Here is a 25,317-nt window from a genome sequence, read left to right on the forward strand (position 1 = left end):
ACTTCAAATTTAAGGAGGTAATATATATATATATACACAGATTGTGAGCCCCGGAAAATTTATCGAGCTTAAATTGAGATCGTTCAACAAGTTATTTATTTACAATCTCGGTAATTGTCGAAGTGCTCGAGAATATTTTCAGAAATTTTTGTACAATGAAATCCTCGATTTAAGGATTGAGTAATAAAGTATACGACACGACGAGTTCGTGGGATTTTTCAGGGAATTTTTCGGATATCGGAACTAATTTTTACGAATTTCGGAAGTTGGGAAACATTGAAATAATTATGGAAAAAGAAAAGAAATTCTACGGTGTGATCTGGACCGTTGATCAAGCACCGCTTCATCCTAGCCCTTGAAATGGAATGGAGTTTAGGGTATTTATACCCCTTGATCAGATGATTGCTTTAGAGCAACCAGCAAGCTCGAGCTCTCTCTGCCCGAGAGAGAGAAACCCGACGACCCGCAAGGCAATCCGGCCACAACTCCGGCGTCCGGCCACCGATCGACGACACAAGACCACCAATCTCTTCCTCTCGTCGTCGCCGACACGCCTGTGGCCTCAGATCGTCCATGCACCCGACGAGAAAGAAGAATCAACGGTGAGAATGTTCGACTGCTCCAGCGAGTTTCTGCACATTCCGGCGACCGATTGGGCTGTGTGTGGTATGAAATCTCACCTCCTCATCATGCTCTACAGCCCAGTATGATTCGTTTTTCAATTCGATTGAGTTTTGACATTTTGGTTTCTGGGTTGCTTCCGCCTCCGTCGCGGTTCCTCGCTGCCGGCGACTTCTCCGGTCTTTCTGGGCTTCGTTACTCGATTGCAGGTCTAGGCGAGCTATTTTGAAGTTTGTTGGGTTATTGACACCAAGGTCACCAGTTCGTCATCAGTCCAGTTCCAGTAAGGGATTCCGGGAAGACCGAGTTGGTTTTTGAAGGTATATACAGCCCTTGAATCACATTTTCCCTTCTGGTGATAATTGGAAGTTAAGCAACTATGATAGTTGGTTGAGATTATAATCTGATATTGTGATCTTGAATCGGAAATTTGGTCGAATTGTGTAGTTTTGGTGGTTTGAAGATATGTTTAAACTAGGAGGACAGATTGGATGAGTTGTAGTGTTTTGATTTGAATGGAGTGTGATTATCGTGTTTGATGCCTTGTTAGTGTTGCTAAGGCAGGTTATTCGAAATGTTTGTGGAATAATTGAAAATGGTCAAGCTTGGGTGTCCACAGTAGTTTTGGGTACACCTTGTATGGAAATTGGAAAGTATTGGGTGTCCATAGTAAATTCCGTGGAATTATTATGCGACAAAACGGTTAATTAAATTTGAGATTTTTCGTTAGTGAAATCGTTAGTGGTTTGTTTGCGTATTTTGCAGTTTGATAATAAGTAAAGGAAAGAAATTATATATATATATAGAGTGGCCTTAGTAAATTAGGTGCTCTTAATATATATTTGGTTGATACTGTAAACTTCAAGTGAATGTTCGGTAATTTGGGTTAATTATCGAATCAGTATCGAATGGTCAAAGTTGGTCAATCCTGGTCAAACCAGGAATGATCGGTCAAACCTTGGTCAACTCCTGGTCAAACCAGAAAAAGTTGGTTGGATGATTTATTAATCGTCGAGATTTCACATAATTGTTCAATGAGATATTAACGATTATTATGTCGGAATCTAGGACTCCAGTTACCCGAGGAACAGAAGGTTCGCGACTCTCGGAGTACGTGAGAGAAAGTGTCGGAATCTAGGTAGGGATTCAGGACTCTCCTCGATTAGTGATTTTCTTATATTGTTATTAAATGATGCATGTTAGTTGGTATGGTTTGGTTATGTTCAAATGCAATGCATACTAACCAAACCATGTGAGAAATGTGATGGCTTGAGAGCGAAGGGTGGCTCTGACTTCCTTGGGTTCGATCCCCAAAACCTCCGGAGGGTTAGTTACACCGGTCGGACGGTGAGTGATCGCAATGACGACCCGATCCGTGTGTGTAGCTAGGTAGCGGACGCTCTCGCTACGCTTACCTGGTGATAAATTAAATTGAGGTAAGGTCGTGTAGTGGGTCTATGGGACCGGCCATCAGGTAAAACTTGGATTTGGCGCCGTATTTATTTAAGCATCATGCATCAGTTTTCAAGTTGAAAAACATTAAAGTTTGTCGTTCCTTTTAAAATATTTTGTTTAAGCATGTTTTCATACTGGGATCCCAAATATATATTTAGTGGTTTCAAACTTAGTCGTGGTAGAGTTCCTGTAAGAGCAGCGAGGACGAAAGCTCACCCCTACAACAGTGTGGATGCAGGTACTGTGCACTGGTGACGGGACAATAGCGGACGGAGCTGGGTGTGCGGAACAAGTTCGGTAAATTTTGTCGTTTGGACCTTAGTCTAAATTCTATTTCTCGAACTTCGTATTCTGAGACTTGTTGATAGTTAGCCTTGTGTCAATTTTGGTTGAGGTCTCATTTCTTTGAAGTTCGTACCTCTTGTGTGAGAATTCATTTCAAGTTCTTGATGAATGAAATAAATTTTAGCAACTCAAGGATTTTCACCTCAAAAATATTTATAGCTTCCGCTGTGTTTATACAGAACGTTTTTCAAACAAAATGCCTAGCGGTTCTCTAGAATGTAAATCGAGCGTTCGGTTTATGTTTTAAAGACTCGCGGCACTGTGACGTGCTTAAGCTGGTGAGGTGCAGCTTAGGGCGTTACACAGATCCTATCTAGAGCGAGACCTCGCTCTGAAATTAAAGTACGAGGTTAGAGTTTAGGGTCACTTTTCGGTTGCATAACCACATCTCGACCGTTCAGTTTTTAGGTACAAATGTATAGATCATTTATGCAAAATTTCAGCAAAATTGATTGTCGCACTTTAATTTCAGAGCAATGTCTCACTCTGTATAGGGTCTGTATATATATATATATATATATATATATATATATATATATATATATATATATATATATATATATATATAGGCTTGCTCTGCTAAGGAACGGATTTCTATATTTTGACTACTTTTCGATCACATATTCACATCTTAACCGTTCATTTTTTAAATCCTAATGTATAGATCATCTCTGCAAATTTTCAGCCAAATTGAAAATTGGTCATTTTATGATAAAAATACGCCTGTTGCTAGCTTCCGTAACGGAGCTAACGACCCCAAGTACATATATTCAGTCTGGGTATGAATCTCTGGTATCGTTTTGACATTTCTGAAATTTGATGTATCGAAGTTCATAAAGTGAGATAGTTCAGGTACCATTTGAACTAATTTCCCTTTTATTAATAAAATCTGATTCTGTTTTCCTAAAAAAAAAAAAATAATAATCTTCGAGTAGATGTTGAAAAGCTGTTGGGGCAATCCCCAATCTTTCTTATTGATTTGTTTTTTTTTTTTTTTTTGAAAAGGGGTTTGGAACCCAGCCTAACTGGAAGGCTCAGCCCCACGCCCGTTATTATTAATAATAGTAGAAGGATGATTGTACAGCGAGGGGGACGTAATACCTATACCTCGAGTACTAATACAAGAATCCTCATAGAGTACATCCTGGATAATCACAGGAGTCTCATCTAACCAGTAATCATCTAAATAATCAACACTAGCAAGGTGCGCCAATCTATGAGCGACACCATTTGCTTCCCTGTAAATTGATCGTAAATTGCAGGAGGGAATTGCACGCATATAATCTTTGCAATCCTCCACAATACAACCTACCTCTGAAAGATCTTCCATATTTCCGTGAAGTGCTGTAATCACCGCGGCACAGTCGGTCTCAATGTCCACACCATCCATGCCTTGGTGAATAATTAGTAGAAGACCCGCTCTCATAGCCTCCAATTCCATCTGGAAAGCCGAGCTAACATGGGAAAAGGGCCGTGCAATTGCAGCTAAACACACACCAAACTCATCTCTGAGAACGGCACCAATTCCTCCTTGTCCAGTTGAGCCATGGTACGCTCCATCCGTATTCAGTTTGAGTCTCCCACTCGGTGGAAGCTGCCATTTGGTCCTTTGTCTCATCTTCGTCTTCCCATGAGTCGGATGCACCGCTTGATAGTCACTCAATAACTTCGACGCCCAGGCCGCAGTGTTCAAAGGTCTGAAAGTAGACCCCCTCCAGACTGTGGCATTGCGTTCCACCCATAAGGCCCATAATAACATGTAAAAAAGCTCCCTTTGATGATTGGGTAAGAGCTCACACACATGCATTACCCATGCAGAGACATTCATAGCATTATGTGTACGTACCTTAATAGCTAATGGACATGATAGCCAAAATTCTTCCACCACCTTACAATTCTTAAATAAATGCAAATCATCCTCCATAAAAGAGTCACAGAACGCACACCTTGTATCCACAGGCACATACTTCTTAGCCAGAGCAGCTCGTGTCGGCACAATTCCCCTATGCAACCTCCATACGAAAGTACGAACCTTGGGTGGCAAACGGGCCTTCCAAATACTCTTCCAGTACTTTTCTGTTTCCGAACCCGAACCTCCTGACGATGATGCCCGACGTGACATGTTTTCGGTGCATCTGAAAACATGATAGCCACTGCGGACACTATAGACACCGTTTTTGCTAAAATGCCACATCCATTTGTCATTAGGCGCACGAACGCTTAGTGGAATACTGGCAATAATGCCCACCTCCTCTGGATAGAAAATTTCATTCATAAATGAGATTGCCCATTCTTTCTCCTCTTGATCAATTAGGTCTTCGACAAGCATATCTTCTAGACCATTCATAGGGGAAGAGTATGGTTTGAAACTGTATGGTAATGGAATCCAAGGGTCATCCCACACCCTAATAGCCTTGCCATTCCCCACTTGGTATCGCAGTCCTCTACGTAGCACCTCCTGACCCTTAACAATACTTCGCCAAGTAAAAGAAACATCCCCAGCAATTGAAGCGTGCATGAAATCAGTGTTGGGGTAATACCGAGCTTTCAGAAGACGCGCAATAAGGGAATCAGGATTTTGAATAAGCCTCCAACCTTGCTTTGCCAATAGGGCAAGATTAAAATGATGCATATTACGGAAGCCCAAACCTCCTTCAGCTTTTGAGCAACACAACCTGTCCCATGAAAGCCAATGTATCCTCTTGTCCTCTTCGGTAGAGCCCCACCAAAACTTAGCCATTAGGCTATGCATCTCATTACACAGGTGGATCAGGACTTCAAAACAACTCATGACGTATGTAGGAATAGATTGAGCTACGGCCTTAATCAGAAGCTCCTTGCCCGCTGCACTAAGCATCTTCTCCCGCCAACCCTTAGTCCTCTTCTTTATACGTTCATTCAGAAAGCTAAAAGCTTCCGTTTTGGAAAAACCGATTTCAATGGGAAGACCAAGATATTTGTCATGCTTCTCTACCCGCTCCACATGCAGAAGCAAAGCAATCTGGTCTTGCATATCACTATACACATTTTTGCTGAAAGCGATACTACTTTTTTGGTAATTCACCCGCTGGCCTGACAAACCCTCATATACTTCCAGAATATCTTTTAACACAAGTGTATCCTCCAAGTCTGCCTTGAAAAAAATAAAAGAATCATCAGCGAAGAAAAGATGGGAAATACAAAGTGCCCCTGTGCAAATCTGAATTCCATGTAATAAGTCCTCACTCTCTGCTCGGAAAATAAGTCTTGTAAGCACTTCCGCACAAATCAAGAAAAGATAGGGTGAAATTGAGTCTCCTTGTCTCAGACCCCTAGAAGGAATGAGATGCCCTCTGGGCTCCCCATTAATCATGAAAGAGTAAGATACTGTTTCCACACAACACATTATCCACTGCGTCCAAACAAGGCTGAAGCCAAATCCCAGAAGCACATATCTCAGAAAACTCCATTCAACTCTATCATATGCTTTACTCATGTCAAGTTTTAAAGCTCCATAACCCACGTTCCCCCTCCGCCGTCGCTTTAGAAAATGCGAAATTTCAAAAGCAACAAGGGAATTATCAGAGATAAGCCTCCCCGGGATGAAAGCACTCTGAAAAGGTGAAATAATATTGTCTAGCAGAGGCTTCAATCGATTTGCCAATACCTTAGAACCAACCTTGTAAATCACATTGCAGAGCGATATCGGCCGTAGTTGAGTTACCAACTCCAAATCTTTTACCTTAGGAATGAGAGTAACGTTGGTATGATTAATCAGACGCGTCCGTTGTTCGCATCCAATGAAACCTCTCACGGCCTCCAGAAAATCTGGCCCAACCACCGCCCAAAAGTGTTGATAAAACCTTGGAGAAAAACCATCTGGACCAGGGCTTTTGAAGGATGCATTTGCCTTAACGCTCTATGAACTTCATCCAATGATATCGGTTTTGTCAGTTCCAAATTCAACTCATCAGTGACTAACCTTGGTATTACGTCACTAATACGCTCAAACCCTGTTGGAGAAGAAGAGGTGAACAAGCCTCGAAAATAGGATAAAACAATGTTCTCAATATCCTCATCCTCCGTGCACCACTTATTATCTTCATCAAAAAGGCCTCTGATCAAATTCTTCCTCCTCCTGTTGCTAGCCCTCTGATGAAAGAACTTTGTATTAAAATCCCCATCAGTGAGCCAAAAAACTTTGGCTCGTTGCTTCCAGAAAACTTGTTCACGTTCTAGCAAGTCATTAAGCTCCGACTCCAGCTCCACACGAACATTGTCTAAAGGCTCATATACAGCGAAATCAAAGAATATAGCCAGGCGGCCTCTCACATCCTCAATCCTCCTTTTTAATTCACCAAATTTCAGCTGGCTCCACTCCATCAAGGCACGGCGAGTACAATCAATTTTACTGCACACCTTCGTGAAGGGGTCACTGCCAATACCACGTTCCCATCCCTCTTCCACAATTCTCGCACACTCCACATCTCGTAGCCATAATTCTTCAAATCTGAAGCGACGTGTCCTCCTCTTCTTCCTTTTCTTTCTCTTCTGCATTATCTCTAGGAGAATTGGAAGGTGATCACTTCTACTCGGCTTTAAGTGATAAACCCTTGAAAGAAGGAATTTGTTTAACCAACTTTGATTAGATAAGAACCTGTCCAACCTGCATTTGACTTCACCTCCACCTCTGATTCCTCGCCAAGTGAAGCAAGGTCCTGAGTAAGGGATATGGTGTAGGGAGAAAAACTTGATAAAATCACAAAAGCCATCCATCTGCTGAGCCCCACGAAGCTGCCCCTCTTCCTTCTCTCTTCTCGAGACAATCTCGTTAAAATCTCCACCAAGCACCCAAGGTGAAGAACTTTGTTGCCCTAGGGACTTGAGGAGATCCCATGTCAAATGGCGGTCTTCCACTTTCGGGTAACCATACACACCTGTGAATCGCCAACTGTTCGCAACATCTGACTGCCCAATGACGACGTCAATATGATGAAGCGAATAAGAACTCAAAGACACCTCCACATCATCTGTCCATAATAAACATAAACCCCCACTCCGACTATAGCCTGTACCCTTCTTCTTTTGTTTAAAAATACAAGAAACGGAAAAAACATGAGACAAACCTAACTGGCGACGAACATCTACCATCTCCGCCGCCGTGCACCTAGTCTCAGAAAGAAAAACAATACTGGGAACATTCAGGGACACCAACCCTTTAAGCCCTTGAACTGTCCGAGGGTTCCCAATCCCTTGGCAGTTCCAACAAAGAATCCTCATGACTCGTGATGGGCCAAAACCGGACCCATCACGGTCGAGCGTTTTGGAGTACGCCCAGAACTCAACTTTTGAGCAGAAGCTAGAACAGGATTGTTACGTTTGCCTACGACGTAACCCTTTTTCCCCCCTTTCCCATGCACAGCTTTCCCATGCAAAGCAGGCCTATCATCACTAGGGACCGGCTCGGCCTGCATCCTGTCCCCATTTGCACCATTTTTACCAATAGAATGGGTTTTTATGGGCTTCGGGCCCACCCCTGTAGTCGGCTTGGCAATAGTCCGAGTTAGTTGAACCTGGCCCACCATACCATTCACATACCCAGATTTGAGGGGGGCTCCAACAATCTCGGAGGTCAACTCAAGCTGATTCGACACGACATTATTACAAGATTCCACTTCCCCAACCACGGTACTCGACGCGAGATCAGCTTGGGATATTGGAAACTGAGATAGTGTTGCCCTAATTCCCGCCTGTTCAAAAGAATCAGCCGGCCCATCCGGAATGAGTAATAACTTCCCCGGAACCGCGGAAGCTTCCAAAATAGGGACGTCCCACAGTCCATCCTCCGGCAAGGCTTCTAACGGCGGTTCTGCCGCTAACATCCTCCGCCGCTTTGAACTCGGTCCCCTATGAATATCCTCCCGTACCACACCACCATCTATTTCCATATCCTGTTCCGTCTGCCGTTTGCCTACGATCTGTTCCTCCTCCCACTCCACCCGTGATCTGGTGAAACCAATGGTGGGAAACTCAGGCGCCACCAGTGACCACCCCGCCTTCCTCGCCGGATACAGCCCATAACGGGTACCACCACCCTCAGTGGACCTGGCCTCCCGTAGCTCCTCCTGCCTAGCAAGCCATTTCTCTTTCTTCTCCGCATTGAGAAGAACGTCATAGGTCGGCTCCGGCACTTCCCCAGACGCCCGACGAGGACAGTTGTTCCCCGTATGTGAAAGTAAACCACAAAACAAACAAAAATGGGGAAGTCTCTCATATTCCAGATCGAAAAGTTCCTATCCAGCCCAAATGGCACCGGGTATTTTGATGCCCTTCTTCAGAGGTTGGGAAACATCGATACCTATACGAACTCGCAAGTACCGTCCCATACAACTACCATTTCTGTTCTTCCACGTTCTCGCATAGACACCTACAGCCTCTCCAATACCTTGGCCAGTAACCTCATCCATGTACAGCGGTGGAATATTCCGGATCCGGACCCAGAAGAACTGGGTCAGAATCGATACCCTCAACGGATCAACTTGACCATCTGTCACTGCCACTGCAAACAACGCCTTTTCGAATGACCACGGTGATCTGGAGACCACGCATTGCCAGTCTGCCTCCCTTGAGAAAGAAAAGAGTAATCTCCGACTCCCCTCCAGTTGACAAACAATCATTCTTTCTCTATCTGACGGCCTCGCATCCGGCACCCAAAGGCTCCGTAAGGTACTGATCAGAGACTCGGTCCGGTACGGTTTGTCCGTCAACAACTCCCCTACCAGAAAGAAACGCTGTGGGTTTTGCTTCAGGCGCTTCTGTGGGAGGACCACTTCAACCGCCTCCTCCTCCGTGAGAGCCAGTTTTCTAACAAAACCACCAATCACATCCTCCATAACTAATAAACTATTGCTCAACAGATCCCACCCAGCCACAATACAGGGGGGAAACCAGGACATTCGAATCACACAGATCCGCCGTCACCAAGGACACTACTGCCTTACACCAACCAGGCAACCCTAACTCTCTGATCGCACTTTGAGAGAGAGAGAAGGGACGAAATTTTTTATAGATTATTGATTTGTTGTCTTTCTTATTGATTTGTTGTTGCACTGGGCTCATCCCTCCTCCTTGTTTTTGTTGTGTTCAATCAATTTCAATCAAGAACAGTTGCAATCACCAACAAACATGTCAATAAAGTGGCTCTGATTTAGGGTTGAAATGTTGGATAAATGTGGGTTTTTTTTTTTCTTTTTGCATTTTTCTTTTTTAGTCTAGTTTTTGTTTTTAAGCCTTTCTACTTTGTACAGTTTTGATTTGTGCATTGAGATGTTTTATGAGGGATTTTCAAATTTCTCTACCTTGACCGAGTAAGGTCATTGATATTATTAATAGAATTTGATTTTGTTTTTCTTAAAAAAAAAAAAAAAAAAAAAGACAACAAGCTAGAAAGATCTTTAGAGTAAATTTTGAAAAGTTGTTGGGGCAATCAAGGATTCAAATTTCAGTTTCGGTTTCGGTTTTGGTACTTCAAATTCAAGGAAATTTCAAAGAAAGTTTCAATTTCGTTGGAAATTTCGGTTCAAAATAAAGAAATCACATTAATTGCATTTATAAAATGATATTTTTGAATGAAACTTTTACATAAACTAAACTAACCTATTTACAATGTAAGATCTCTAAAATTATACATTTATAATAGAATTGTGATATTAATATGGACGAGTAATTAACTATTACTGTAGTAGGTTGCTAAATTAGTGTTTTTACCTATGTGCAATTATAAATGTACTGTATATTGATATGTGAATGTGATTTTTTATTATTTTTTTTTTTTATGGCTGGAACACAGTGAGAGGCTTGACCATCACCCTTTTTTTCACTAATAATTAGAAAATTACAACGGGGTTTGAGGATTGGTCTTAATACCAAAATCTCGTGAATGAAAATAAACAAGTACAACAAAATGAATATAAAAGCTACTACGATGTGGTTCGATCTAGCTGGTTGAACTGCTTCTATTTAGTATCATACAATACTGCTTACAAGTACATGAATTTTGTAAATGATTTTGGTACTTCTTCACATGGGTATTGTATGTGTGTTGATATCTTCCCAGATGCAATCTATATATCGGATATTGTTGAATTACCCAATACAGTATTTCTTTGTATGAAGCATACGACATTTAAGATGAAGCAAAAAAGGAATCATGTTATGGTTGGAGCATTCAACTTTATAGCAGATAAAAGCAAAAAAGTTTTTTATTGTATTCAACTTGATTGCAAAAAAAAAAAAAAATCAATATTTCATATTTTTTCATCGAAAGTATGAAGTAAAAAATTTATTGTCGATGACATGCAAATTTCACAGAAATTTCGGACAAAATTTCGGTGTGATTTTTTAAATATATTATAGATATTTCAGAAATTAAGAATTTCGCAGAAATGTACCGAAAATTTCGAGAAACTCCTGACAGAAATGATATAGCATATGAATTTCGTTTCGATACTTTAAAATTACGGAAATTTCGGTAGTTTCGGATAAATTTAAAACCTTAGACAATCTCTAATCTTTCTAAATAGATTTGCTGTTGCTTGCTGGGCTCGCCCTCCTCTTTGTTTTTGTTTGTGTTCAATCAATTTCACATCACCGATAGACATGTGTTCCCTTCCCATCCCCTACTGTAACATCCCATATCTTAAATTAACCGTTTACTAGTCATTTGGACGGTAAACGACAACTACTTCTACTTTTTACTTTGTTTTGATACTTTTAGTGACCCTAAAAGTTGAATTTTTTTTTCGGGTCAAAATTTGAGAAACTTTCCTTCATGAAAGTTGTAGGGGACGTTAAACCAAGCGCGTGCATATGAGCTACGTAAAAATCAGAGTTCGTATACGAAAGTTATGAGCGAAATACGAAAGTTACTGTTCATAGTAAGTTTCTATAAAAGGGTGGAAACTACTGTGGTAAGTTTTCATTTTCGAAAACTTACCGAGCTCTTTCTCTCTCCTCTTCCCCGATCTCTCCCTCCCTCATTTTCGCCGGTTTCTTCTGCCCCTCAATTCTTCGCCGTCCGGCCACCACGTGATCGCCTCTTCCCCCTTTTGACGCTGGTGCCCTTGGATTTCGGCAATTTGGCCGAAAAACCTCGAATCGAAGCAAGGTTCCTCACGGGGGCAGTTTGAGCTTTTTCGGCGATTCAGCCATTACCGGTCGTTTCCGACCACCAAATTGGGACAGTAGGGGCGCCTCAAGCCGGTGATCATTTCCCCTAAGGCCATTCACTTCAATTTGCTGTGTGGAGGTCGAATCGACGATTGCAAATTCTAGGGCTCGGAGGTTTTTCTGGGTTTTCTTCACCGGCCAATTTCGAGTGCTTTAAGGTAAAATTGGAATGTGCTGTAGTTGAGAAAATTGTTGGGTCTATTGTGATGTTGCTGCTGCCGCCAAAATTTGGTGGCCATCGGAGGTGGTGGCCACCAGCGCGTGGGGCCCACGCGTTTCCACTGTTGGTGGCGCGTGGAGGTGAGTAGGGTAGGTTTTTAATTCCTGTTTTAGCCCATTAAATCCTATAAATGTTGTGGAGCTTGTATGTGAAGTTTGGGGGAAATTGAAGGAGTTTTGTATCGATTGTGTAATTCCGAAGTTTGGGATGTTGATCATTGAATTACGAGAATCCGACCATCGGATTACTCTCGGTTCTGCCCTAGAACCTTTAAACTAATGAGTTGGTATTAGGGGTGAAGTTGGATTAAATTGGAAAAGAAATTGGAAGTTTGATTTAGGGGGATAAGATATTAGAATCGTATTTAATTGCCGAATCGTTATTCACGAATTATATTTATATACAGGGCGACGTACCGAGCTATTGCTCGACGAAGGAACTCGTACGCGTGATCGCCTAAATAGTACTGTGAGTGAACTTTTGTTTTTAAATAATGATGCATGCATTTAGTTCTTAAAGTAATGCTCTAGTTAATTATCATATTATATTTCGAGCATATGATTTAATTTCGGAGATTGATTTCGCTTTATCTCATATAATTGCTTTAGATAATGATTTGTTTCTGAAGTTGGTTAGGATTTATAATATTATTTGACGAATTATTTATTTCTGAGGTGATTTCCGGAATTATACTTTTAATTATATTTCTATTCGTCGATTTGAGATTTTTAAAGGATTTTCGAAATGAGATTTCGATGGAGTTATATTTCTTATTTATTATCGACTTTCGGTTTTGGCATTGGGAATGCCTTGATGATGATCTTGGAATTGGTTTTGTTTCGATTTATGGAGATTATGATTTATTATTATTTCTCGCCTGTTTTATTTTGAACTTGAGATTATCTTGGCGTATGGGACATGTCGTTGGAAATTCATTTGCGAGAGTTGGGGAAGCCTTATGTATTTATGGAATTATTTTGGTTTTCGGATTTTCTTTTGCCATACTTTGGGTGACTATTATCATTTCTAGCATTGATGTCCGCCTTTGTGGCGAGGTGATGGGATCATCGAAGCCCGTCCGCCTTTGTGGCGCTGGTTATTGTCTTTGTGACAGTAATGCTGAAGCCCAGTATCCTAATCGCTACACTTAGTGGCGTGTGGGTATAGAACGGGAGTATAAGGGAGTACTTTAGCCTGGGAGGCTATCACCCGAGCCTGGGATGCTCATTCGTATGGCTATCTTCTTCCCCTACTTTTATATTATTTCTGGGCTAGCGGGGTCTAGTCCGATGATACGATACTCAGCGGGTTTGATTTACAGTTTCTAGTTTCCAGTTTCCTGATTTTAAGAAATAAAGTTTTATAAACGTTGCATGCATCGAGGTTTTATAAGTTTAAATACGTGGGAAAGTATTCAAGTTACTTCTTTTTAAATTATCTTGATTATTTATTTTTGTCCACTCACACTAACGTGTTTTTCAATACTTTCCCCTGGGCCTTCTGTTTCAAATGCCCAGTTTACAGGCGAAATTAGTTGAGGTTGGGCGTACATGGAGTTGAGACATAGTCAACAGCATGGCTTCCGCGTTTACCTTTGAATTAGGTTTACTTTGTTTACCTTTCTATTAGAATTGCTCTGATTACCTGTGGGATTAATGTTATTCAAGTTGCGTTTTGTGTTATTTGAATTGGACGGTGTTGTGATTTGGGGAGCAGGGTGGCTCAAGGAGAATAAGGATGAGTGATTTAGAAGTGTAAATTTCATTTCTAGGTTTTGGGTAGTCCATTTTTAGGGGAAGTTCTGTCAAATTTTTGGTAGAATTTTCCTCTAAGGTGGGCCTCGCAGTGCCACTTCGGATTTCAGGAGGAAATTCGAGGCGGATCCTGTCACCCATTCCCCACCCCGGGGTTTATTTTATAATTTATAGTTTGGAAACTAATTAAATTGTGTGATTTTTTGTACGAGTGTTTCTATTGAGACCTTCAAATCTGCTCAGTTGACCTCACTCTATTATGAATTATTAAATGACATATATAACCTCTTATAAAATGACTATTAAGAACAATAATTATACCAAAAAAATATGGGATAATGATAAAAAAAGGTCATTTTGAAGTGCCTTATTATAATTTAAACACCACAAATATCTCCATGATAATTAAGGTCACCTGTTCACAACCTACCACTAGAGTTCAACTTAATTACAAAAACTGCCACCGTCAGTTTCTTTCGCAGTTAACTGGAAATTTCACAACTGTTTATCTTCTCCACATTATAATTCGGAATTTCAAAGTTCCAAAACCGCTCAAACCTACTCCGTATCATCTTCATCTCCGGCGGCCACATTCTGAGACACATACATTCTTCGACGACTATTTTGCTCAACGGTGAAGCAGCGCCGACTCTGCAAAAGTACTTCACAGAAAAAGCCCCAAATTTTAGGGATTCGAAGAATTGCAGAACTCGAATCGTCTACCTCGACCGGGTAATCTTTCAGCCTCGATTCTCAGAAACTTCTCTTACTTAATTTCGAGTCATTGATATAGTATTTCTGCATTTGATATAGTATTTAGTTTTCGAGTCATTGATATAGTATTTCTGCATTTGATTCTGAAACAAAACAATTCGATTCCAAGTTTTGGTTTGAGTGAAGATTTAAAGCTTTTTTGAGTGGAGATGATCAATGACTGTCTTCAAATTTTAGTTTGATGCTGTAACATAGCCAGTGACATAGCCTACTGACTGGGTATCATTTGATTTCTGAGGGGCTCTGTTTCCATTTTGGTGTGATTTGATACAGAGACATGGACAGTAACATAACCATTTATATGGAGATAATGACTGTGTGTCATGCTGTTTAGGCTTTAGGCTTTACTTGAATGGAAATTCTGCTAGTGCAAATACATATTTTATAGGCTAAGATAATGAAACTGGCCAGTGAGGTCACTGGCCAGGTCGCTAGACAAGTCAAAGGCCAGATAAGTCACTGGAAAAGACCAACTCATTGGCAACGTGTGTTAAACTCCTGTCACTGATCATGTAACTGGCCATGCAACTTAAAATGTATGTAACTGATCATGTAACTTACAACATATGTAACTGGCCAAGTAACTGATTATGTAACTGACGTTGTCATTGACATGAGCTGTAATTGACCATGTAACTGATCATGTAACTTACAATATATGTATCTGGCCAAGTAACTGACTACGTAACTGATTATGTAACTGCAAACTCAATGCTAACCTTCTTATTTTTTCAACAGAATTTAAACATCAGAAATGGCAAGAACAAAAAGAAAAGAAAGGGAACCTAGCGATGATGACGAAGACTACCAAGAGGTGGAATCAGAAGATGAAGAACACGATCGAACGATACACAGAAAGAAGAATTCGAAGAAGAGCTTGAAGAAATAAAAAAAAAGGAGACATGAAGAAACAAAAGAAGAAGAAGAAGAAGAAGAACCATCACTGAAGAAGATTCTCAAGAAGAGCTTGAAATAAAATAAAAAAAAGACAGGAAGAAACAGAAGAAGAAGAAAAAGTAGAACAATCACCAAAGAAGGGTTTCTCTTTGGTGCTATTTCAAAAAACTGAAGCAGCACCAAAGAGGAAGAGAAATGTGAAACCAGGACATGTGCAGTACAGGTGCATATTAATAAGTTTCTTGAACACAATTAAAGATAACAAGAAGAATCTCAGTGCAAGAACATTAGATTTGCTCAGGCAGTCACCATTTGGAAATATTGTCGATGCATTCCATGGTGGCTACATAGAGGAGAAGTCAGCCAAGAAATCTGATGATTTCATTACACTCCACCTGCAGGCCTACGACCATGAAAATGACCTCTTCTTCTTTGGAAAGAAGAAATTCAGGATCTCGACAAGAGATATTTCAAAGATCCTAGGAATGCCAGAAAAAGGTGACTTGGTCCCAAAGACTTCTTAGGGTGCATATCAGTCCGACTTTGTCCAGCAGTTTTTTTCAAACACAGCGAGAATTAACAAGAGAGCCGTGGAGAAAGCTCTGCAAGATGTGCTGAAAGACAATCCAACAACAGAGGAAGGGATTGAGAAGAAGGACAAAAATGTGGCAAGATTAATCTTGCTGGACTTGTCCATCAAGTTTCTGTTCCCAAACGCAGGAGGAACAATTTCATGGGACTACGTCAAAGCCTGCGAAAATTTGGATAAGATCGGATCTTATGACTGGGCAAGGGAAGTTGGAAGCTTCTTAAAAAAGTCTATAAAGACTTTGAAAAAGAAAAAGGAGTCAAGCAGCCCATATGGTAATACGGGGGGCTGCGTTATGATAATACTGTAAGTTACTGTCAGACTGAAATGTAACTGGTCAAGTCACTGATCAAGACAAACTGCATGTCATTCGTCAAGTCACTATGACTAATTTTTTTTTGTTTTTTGTGCAAGCAGTATTGGTTCTGTCAAAAGACTGGAAAAATCAAGCCAATATCTGGAAGGGAGAACGAAGATCATGGGATGAGAAAATGGGACATTCAGAAGCTGATATAGAATTGGACAAGTTTTAACAGCTTGAAAAAACTAGAGGTATTTTCTTCTCTGTCAAAGTAGTTGTCACTGGACACGTCACTGGCCAAGTAACTATCTTGGTTAAAAGTCACCGATTAAGTCGCTATCACACTGCATTTCAATGGCTAATTCACACTTCATGTCACTGGCCTTCATAACTGTTGTAAACATGTCATTGCTCATGTCACATAGCATGTCACTGACATATTGAATATGTTTCTTTCAGAAAATCTTTGAAAACCTGAAGGAGGATAGAGAGGAATCAGAATCCGAGGAAGAGGAGAATAGATCAGATGAAGCAAAGACAGTTCCGAAAGGAGAGGAAAAAGGAACTGATGATCAGAATTGTGAAAATAAAGAAGATAACCTACAAGTTGAGGTGGCTGAACAGGAAACAACTTCAGAAAAAAACAAGTAGGAGAAAGAGCTTCAGAAAAAGGAGGAGGAGATAAGATATATGACTGTGGAGAAAGATAATTTGAAGACAAAACTGAACGAAAAGGAACAGGAACTAAGGAAAATCACGGAGGACATGGTGAATCTGGAGGAACGAAATGCTACACTTGTGACCGAGAATTTCTGCCTTGCATCATCGGTGAAGGATTTAGAGATAAAATTGAAGGAATTGGAGCAAATGTTGAGCCCAAAGACTCACACCTCAACAGCAGCTCAGCAGCACAGCTCCCCACGACCTACCTCTGCAGAAGAAAAAAATGAATCAAATGGAGCTGCATCTAAGGCTGCTAAAAACACAGAAAATAAATATCAATCGACTGTTAAGGAAGCTCAGTCCGACGGGATCTGCACAGTCGAAGAATCTGCAGAAGCAGCAGCTCAATCTCCACCTCACTGCATAGTGCAAGAAGAAACTCAATCGACACCTCCATCGCAAAAGGACTCACTGTTCCAGAGCCCCACAGTCTGCATGCTCACAGTCGAAGAAATGGAAAAACAACCTGACATGTTTCAGATAGTGAAAAGTCCTGTAGCTGCGCGTGGCTTTCCACTTTGTACGTTGAGCCCAGAGAAAGAGCAGAAGACACCAGAGGAGAACAAAAAAGGCAAGTTTACAATGCGCCTTACAGAGCAACATTCTGGTGAAACTGTATCATCAATGGGTCTCTACTCTTACGTTGTGAGATTAAAGAATAGGAGAAGAACACAGAAAAAGGACAACATTTACTGGTGGGGGGATGTGAAAGCAAAACGAAGGAAGAAAGCAAAGGAGATTCAAGATAGATTGAAAGATGCTGAAAAGAAAGAAAAAGAAAAGGAGATGAAGGCCTCACTGCCAGATGCTGAACGTGAAAGGCTAGAACAGATGGTAGCACAACAGAAGTTGGACGATTTACCAGAGGATGTTCTTGAAGCAATAAGACAGATGGACGCTGCAGAACATGCAGAAATCAATAAAGAGCCAGAAGAGAAACAGCTACCTCCTGAGGTCGTAGACTGGGAGGAGAGCAAAGTATACAATTTCATGGACTAGGACACCAAGAGGAGAGTCCAGAAATACTGGCAAAATGCACCATTAGGGTAATGCTTTAATTAAGTTAAAATTCTATTTTAAACTTATTGTAACTGGCCAAGTAACTGTTTATGTAACTATCAAAGTAACTGGCCAACATGAAAATTCTATTTTAAACTTATTGTCACCGGCAAAGTAACTGTTTATGTAACTATCAAAGTAACTGGCCAGGCCATCGTTCATGTATATGGCGAAGTCACTGGCCATGTGAAGTCACTAGCCAAGTCACTGTCCATGTAACTGACAAAGTAACTGGACAAGTAAAGTCTTTGGCCAAGTCACTGTCCATGTAACTGCGGAAGTCACTGGCTAACGATTTGGGCAAGTGAAGTCACTGGCCAAGTCATTGGCCATGTGATTGTTAAATAACCGACATCACAATCTATGTTACTTACACTATTCATTCTTTGCAGAGTATACTTCTGGGATGGAAGACAGTATGGAGCACAGGTTTCAAGACAGGATTTAAAAGACATGATCATGGACGAACCGATAGCAAGCAATTGCATAGAATGTTATGGAATTCTCTTGACTGATCAGCTGTTGGAGAAAGAATCACAAGGCTTGGATGTCCCAACTTTTATGAATCCCTTGCGCTGGGTAAGTAGTGGAACGATTATCAATCTACAATCAAAGCAAATAATTCTTAATTGATAATAACTTGTCTTCTTTTTTTCTTACAAACAGAATTCTGCAGAAAATTTGACGGTGTATTATGTACATCTGTACCTATGCGAACCATTGTTCCAGAATCTGGCAAGATCCAACTATATATTCTTCCCAATCTCACATGAATCAGGATTTCATCATACACTGCTCATTTTTGACAAGGAATTAAAGAAATGGTACCACTGTGATTCAAAAAGACCGAAAAAATCATCAACTGGAAAATCCTTTCAAAATGTCCAAAAAATGGTATGGAACACTTTCGTCATACTAATTTCATATATTTAATTTAAGCAGAAAACATATTATTGATTATGTTGGGATGTTGGAAATGCAGGTTGACATGGTAGAACTTTGGATGACAGCAGTAAAAGAACAGGCAGATGACATGCTGGAACATGGATGCCGAATGAAATTTGATGAAAAGAACAGTTCAGAAGAAGAACTGAAAATGATGGAAGTTCCATTGACTGAAACCGAGAGAGAAAGCATAAAGTGGATCAAGGATAACTATAAACGAAAAATGGTAGTGACAGAACTCAAAGACAACCCTCAGCAAGGAGAAGATTCGTAAGTACACAGCTCTTTAAAAATGTCAATATAATCATTATAAAGTTCAAATTCATTTACTTCAGTTTTTATATGATGAACAGATTGGATTGCGGACTTTTTGTAATGTACACAATGAAGAAAATTTCGAAAAAAGGGAGAGTTCCAAAGAAGCTCACAAAGGATGATATTTTGAAGTTTAGAGCTCATGTTGTAAAGTCATTTGCAGAAAGTAGGCACAGCTGGAACTCAACACATGAAGAATCGTAGAAATTTGTTTAGGGAATAGGATAGGTTATATAGTTTTTTCGAATTGATTCATCATATATATCCATTCATTTGTTCAATCGGAATTTCAATTTTTTAATATTTTCTTGCAGATATTGCTTCAGTATATAGAAGTTTGTTTGATATGATCTTCTGAAACGAATTTATGTACTTAGGTACCTTTTAAAGTAAGTAACTGGCTAAGTTACAGAGAAACTGAATGTCACTGGAAATGGCAACCTGAATGTCATAGACCGAGTCACTGGTCAAGTCACTGTACGTCTCAAGTAACTGGCAAAGTCACTGACAACGTAACTGCCCAAGTAACTAGCCCAGACACTAAACGAGTCAATCAATAAGTCTACAGATCTTATAGCAAGACACTGAACAAGTAACCAGCCATGATTTGGCAAAAATAATTGTAAAAGGTAATGTCATGAGCCACTACATAAAGCAAGTAACTGTAAAAAAATTCATGTCCTTATGTACCCTACAAAGTAACTGGCCAAGTCACTGGCAAAGTAACTGTAAAAAAATTCATGTCCTTATGTACCCTACAAAGTAACTGGCCAAGTCACTGGCAAAGTAACTGTAAAAAAATTCATGTCCTTATGTACGCTACCAAGTAACTGGCCAAGTCACTGGCAAAGTAACTGACAAAGTCACTCACTAGCAAAAGACAAGACATTACCAAACTGATCTTTTTATTTTTAAATGCAGCGTGCCGCTGCACCGCGACTGCAGCGTTCTGCTGTACGACAACAAACAAAGTTTAAGTTTCAATTAAAAATCTGTAAAAGGTAATGTCATGAACCAATACATAAAGCAAGTAACTGTAAAAAAAAATTCATGTCCTTATGTACCCTATAAAGTAACTGGCCAAGTAACTTTAAAAACTAATGTCATGAGCCAATAAATAGAACAAGTAACTGTAAAAATTGAAGTCACTACTTATGTCACTTTCTATGTTTGAAATTACCTATCTAACCATTCAACTACAAGTAAACTGCCAGTGGCAGTTATCTAACCCGAGGGCGACTATTTCTCTTGGTTCATTTTACAATATCTTTTCACAATTTCAAAACTCAGAGAAACTTTATACGATTTTTGCCCTAAACTCAGAGAAACTGCTCAAAGATTTTCTCTCCGGCTAAAACAGCGGACAACAACTGATTTCCTCCACCGTGAACGTTGGGTAAGCAAGAGTGATTCACCGACTAAGCCCCAAATTCTACGGTTCTACAAATTTACCGGTAACTTCCTCCTCCTTTCATATAATTTCGATTTGAATAGCTTGCGTTTTGTTTGAATTAGAAAAGACATATTTCAATTACATGTGGAGTCTCATCAGAAAATGAATTTGCATGTGACATTTGTTTGACTTACATGTGGAATCTGATGAGAAAATGGTGAGACTTGTTTAAATTACATGCGGAATCTAATGAGAAATGATGATTTCTGTTTGAATTACATGTGGAATTTGATGACAAAATGAATTTCCATGTTAGTTTTGTTTGAATTACATGTGGGATGATGCGAGAAAATTTCAGCCTTTTGTCATTGTTCAATGTCTTTGTCACTGCCCATGTCGCTGCACTGGTCACTGGCTATGGTCATGTAACTGTTCATGTCACTATCATAAACATGTGCATAAATATGTCACTGGTTATGTAACTGTCAAAATAACTATTGAATTCTAATTTTCTTAATTGTTTACAGGATTTTTTTAAAAAAGTTCGAGGAATGGACCAACTAAAAAGAAAACAAAGTGAGGAATCTGGAGAAGAACAATCTGAAGAACAAAGTCCAGAAGAAACAATTGCGGAAAAGTTGAAAGTGATAAAATGGAAGAAACTGAAAGAGAGAAAAAAGCGAAAGCAGAAAACTGAAGATGAAGAAGAATCGAGTGAAGATGAGGAAGGAACAACTGGAGATGAAGAAGAATCTGATGAAGAACAAGTCCGGGGTAAGAAGACGAAGAAGGATAAAAAGAAGAAAACTAGAAAGCATAAAAGAAGAAAACTGGAAGGAACTGAAGATGAAGAACAATCTAATGAAGAACAAGTCCGCAGTAAGAAGAAGAATAAGATTAAAAAGGAGAAAAGTAAAAAAGAGAAAAGAAGAAACAGGGAAGAAAATGAAGATGAAGAAGAAGTTCGTGCAAAGAAGAAGAAGAAGAAAATGGATAAAAGGAAGACAAAAAAAGAGAGTACAAAGAAGAAGGAAGAAACTAACGAGGAAGAAGATACAAAGGATGATGAAGAGGAAAAAGTCCCAGGGAAAAGGAAAAGAGATGTAAAAGAGGGTTATGTGCAGTATCGCTGCACAATGCTTGCTTTTCTGAAAACAATTGCAGAAAACAAAAATAACCTGACTGAAAGGACTTTAGAGCTGCTGCAGAAAACACCCTTTGCAACGTTGATAGATGCATTCCATGGAGGTTCAATTAAAGAAAAGGATGAAAAGAAATCAGATGATTTAATCACACTTCTGCTACAAGCATACAACAGTGACACATACCTTTTTGTGTTTGGGAATAGGAAATTCAGAATGTCAACAAGTGATATATCTATGATTTTAGGAGTGTCGGGATCCGGGTTATCAGTACCAAAGACCAAAGAAGGGGCATACAGATCTGAGTTCGTGACTAAATACTTTGACAAAAAGCAGAGGATCAACAAGGCGGCTGCAGAGGAAGCTTTGAAGAAGGCATTGGCAGAAACTCCAGAAACAGGGGATGAAAAAACGAAACGGGACAGAAATGTTGCCGTATTAGTACTCTTGAACCTTTTCACCAAACTTCTGTTCCCAAACTCTGGAGGAACAATATCTTGGGACTATATAAGAGTATGTGAAGAGGTGGAAAGTCTGGGAAAATATAGCTGGGCAAAGGAAGTTGGCGACTTCCTTAAAAAATCAATTAAACGAAAGGCAAAAGAATCCCAAAACATGGCAGGTTGCGTGATATTGGTGATGGTAAATTCCCGTACCTTGTTAAAAATTTGTTTATGCATCATTTTGTTGTCGTATGCTGTTGTAAGTACAAAAACTAGATCAGTGTCATGTCACTGTTATTGTCACTGGACAGGTAACTGGCCAGGTCACTGTTAATGTTACTGTCAAGTTTATGTCACTGACAATGTCACTATTTATGTATTTGCATATGTCATTGGTTATGTTTGTGATATTCATATGGCTAAGCAGCTGTTTGAAAAATAACTAACTAGTTTTCTATTTTTATTTTTTATTTTCCAAATAGTATTGGTTTTGCCACAAGACGGGAGTAGTGCCGCCAATCTCTGGAAGAGAAACCGAAAAACACGGAATAAGAAAGTGGCAATTAAAGACCTTGATAGAAAAAAAGGGGATTTCAACACCATGGGGAAGTTGAAGGTATGTTAATTTGATGTAGATAAACTAGGTCACTGGTCTTGTCACTGGGTCTTGTCACTTGCTCAGTGACCTGGTCTTGGTCAGGTCACTGAGCAAGTCATTGACTATGTCACTGCTCATGTTAATGTTATATTTTCATGTCACAGTGCATGTATCTTTCCATGTCTAGGATTGTGTTGTTGTTTTATTTCTGTCACTGCTTATGTCACTGACAACTTTTGTAATTTTGTTTCAGAAAATCTTTGATAAAGTTAAAGAAGATGCAGAGGAAGAAGATTCTGAGTCTAATACAGACACAGAAAGTAAAGAAAAAAAGAATGATGGGCAAGAAGATAATGTTGAAAATAGAACCAGTGGGAACATTAAGGATGAGAAGATGGAGACAGAGATAGGGAAGACCAATGAAGAGAAGAACGAATTACAGAGAAAACTGGAGGGAAAGGAAGAAGAGCTAAGTGCTTTGAAAAAAGAAGTTGAGGAGAAAGAAAAGGAAATTGGCAGAATAAAAGAAGAGAATGAGGATGTGTTATTGGAAAATGAGGTGCTGAAAATTGAGAAAGCCTCACTAATTAACAGAGTGAAGCACTTGCAGGGCATAGTGATGACACTAACTGAGAAGTTTGAGTCGCCAATAGCACGTCCAGGTGATGACAACGACTCAACTCCTCCTCCCCCACCGCCTAGTTTCCCTCCGCCAAAACCAAAGGCCCCTCAGGACAAGCCAACTGACAGCAAGCACTCCAAAAACACAAAATCTCAAGGTGGTAGTCAGGGAACTCAATCACAACCTGCCTGCTCCACAGCAAGCGCATCTGAGATGGCATCTGCAGCACCTCACTCAACCGACCAAGGACATCAGTCACCACTTCAATGCCTTGCCCAAGCAGCTGCACAGATTCATTCACCAACCTCTCCTGAGGTTAAATTGAGAATGACGGAAGATGCTTGCACACCGAATACTGCTTGGGTTAATGCATTGTTTGTGTTTCCACCTCCGGGCGCGTTACAAACTCCACCTCCAAGAAAAGTCAGTTTCGAAGATATGCAAGCAGAGCCACACAAGTATCAGATCATTATATCACCAGAGGTTCAGCCTGTTTTTGACGTCGAACCACTCAATTACATTTCTCCTACAGAACAGATGACAAGAGCTGAGTTCATCAAGCCAATTTTAGAGGAGATATCAGGGCAGGACTCAGAATCTATTGGCCTCTATTGTTATGTGGTTAGGACGAAGAGAAAGGAGAGAGTACAAAAAACACATCATATTTTCTGGTGGGACGAGGTGAAAGAGCAAAGGCAGAGGGCGAAAATGACCAGAATCACAGCACAGGAAAAGAAAAAAGGACAGACAGCTGAACAGAAGCCACAGGAGGAAGTGATACATGATTTGACGATTAATGTGGATGACGAGGAACAAACAGAAAAAAACGAAATTGAAGTGATAGATTGGCAAAACCGACAACTGTACAACCTACTTGCCAGCCCAACTAAAAGCAAATTAGAGAAGTACTGGAACAAGGCAGAACAAAGGTAATGTTTCATGTTACAGCTCACAAGATAGTGACTTAACTTGCCATGTAGCTGTCTGAGTCACTGGCCAAGTCACTGTCCAGATCATGGCAATTGCCATGTAGCTGGCCTAGTCACTGTCCAGAACATTTTCAAATGCCATGTAGCTGGCCTAGTCACTGGTCAAGTCACTGTCCAGATCATGGCAATTGCCATGTAGCTGGCCAAGTCACTGTCCAGATCATGGCAATTGCCATGTAGCTGGCCTAGTCACTGTCCAGATCATGGCAATCGCCATGTAGCTGGCTAAGTAACTGGTCAAGTCACTGTCGAGATCATGGCAATTGCCATGTAGCTGGCCAAGTCACTGTCCAGATCATTGGCAAGTGAAAAGTAACTGGCTAAGTCACAGGACTAACAACGTTCTATGTTATGCAGCGTATTATTCTGGGAGGGAAAAGAGGCTGGAAGCGAAATCACAAGGGCAGATGTCAAAATGTTCATAAGCGATCAATCAATAGCAAACAACTGGATTGATTGCTATGGGGAAATGTTGAAGGATGAACTGCAAAACGAAAGTTCACAAAGTTTGGGAAGATCTGCTTTTATGCATAGCATGTGTTGGGTAAGTATGACGAGCACTTTCTCATAAACATTGAATCCTTATCTCTCATTCTTTGTTTATTTATAACTCGTTCTATGTATTTCTTTCTTTCTTTTTTTAAATAGTATTCGACAATACATTTAACTGTGAGAAACCTCCATCAATACTTGTGTGAGCCGCTGTTCCAAAACATGGGAAAATGCAGCATGCTTTTCCTCCCAATTACCCATAATGAAGAATTTCACCACACGCTCTTGGTCTTTGACAAGGACATACCGCAATGGCTGCATTTTGATTCAATGAAACCAAGAAGAGCAGGAATAGGGGAGTACTTTAAAAGTATAAAAAAATTGGTAAGAAACTTCTTACTGACCATGTAACTTACCATGTAACTATCACTCA

The 25,317-nt window shown here is 40.2% G+C and overlaps 2 long non-coding RNA genes across 2 annotated transcripts in view; both read left to right on the forward strand.

Moving 5' to 3' along the window:
* The first annotated feature begins 416 nt into the window (after positions 1-416).
* On the forward strand, positions 417-1,163 carry LOC133717459 (uncharacterized). Its single transcript, XR_009849637.1, has 2 exons — positions 417-666; positions 831-1,163. It is a non-coding gene; the product is annotated as an uncharacterized LOC133717459 (long non-coding RNA).
* Positions 1,164-1,766: 603 nt separating this feature from the next.
* The window catches only part of LOC133717460 (uncharacterized), a 73,215-nt gene continuing 49,664 nt past the window's right edge, over positions 1,767-25,317 (forward strand). Inside the window, exons 1-2 of the long non-coding RNA XR_009849638.1 lie at positions 1,767-2,095; positions 2,304-2,373. This is a non-coding gene — a long non-coding RNA (uncharacterized LOC133717460). The remainder of the gene's footprint in view (positions 2,096-2,303; positions 2,374-25,317) is intronic.

The sequence above is a fragment of the Rosa rugosa genome, chromosome 6, assembly GCF_958449725.1.
Source record: "Rosa rugosa chromosome 6, drRosRugo1.1, whole genome shotgun sequence".
In the NCBI taxonomy this organism is placed as follows: Eukaryota; Viridiplantae; Streptophyta; class Magnoliopsida; order Rosales; family Rosaceae; genus Rosa; species Rosa rugosa.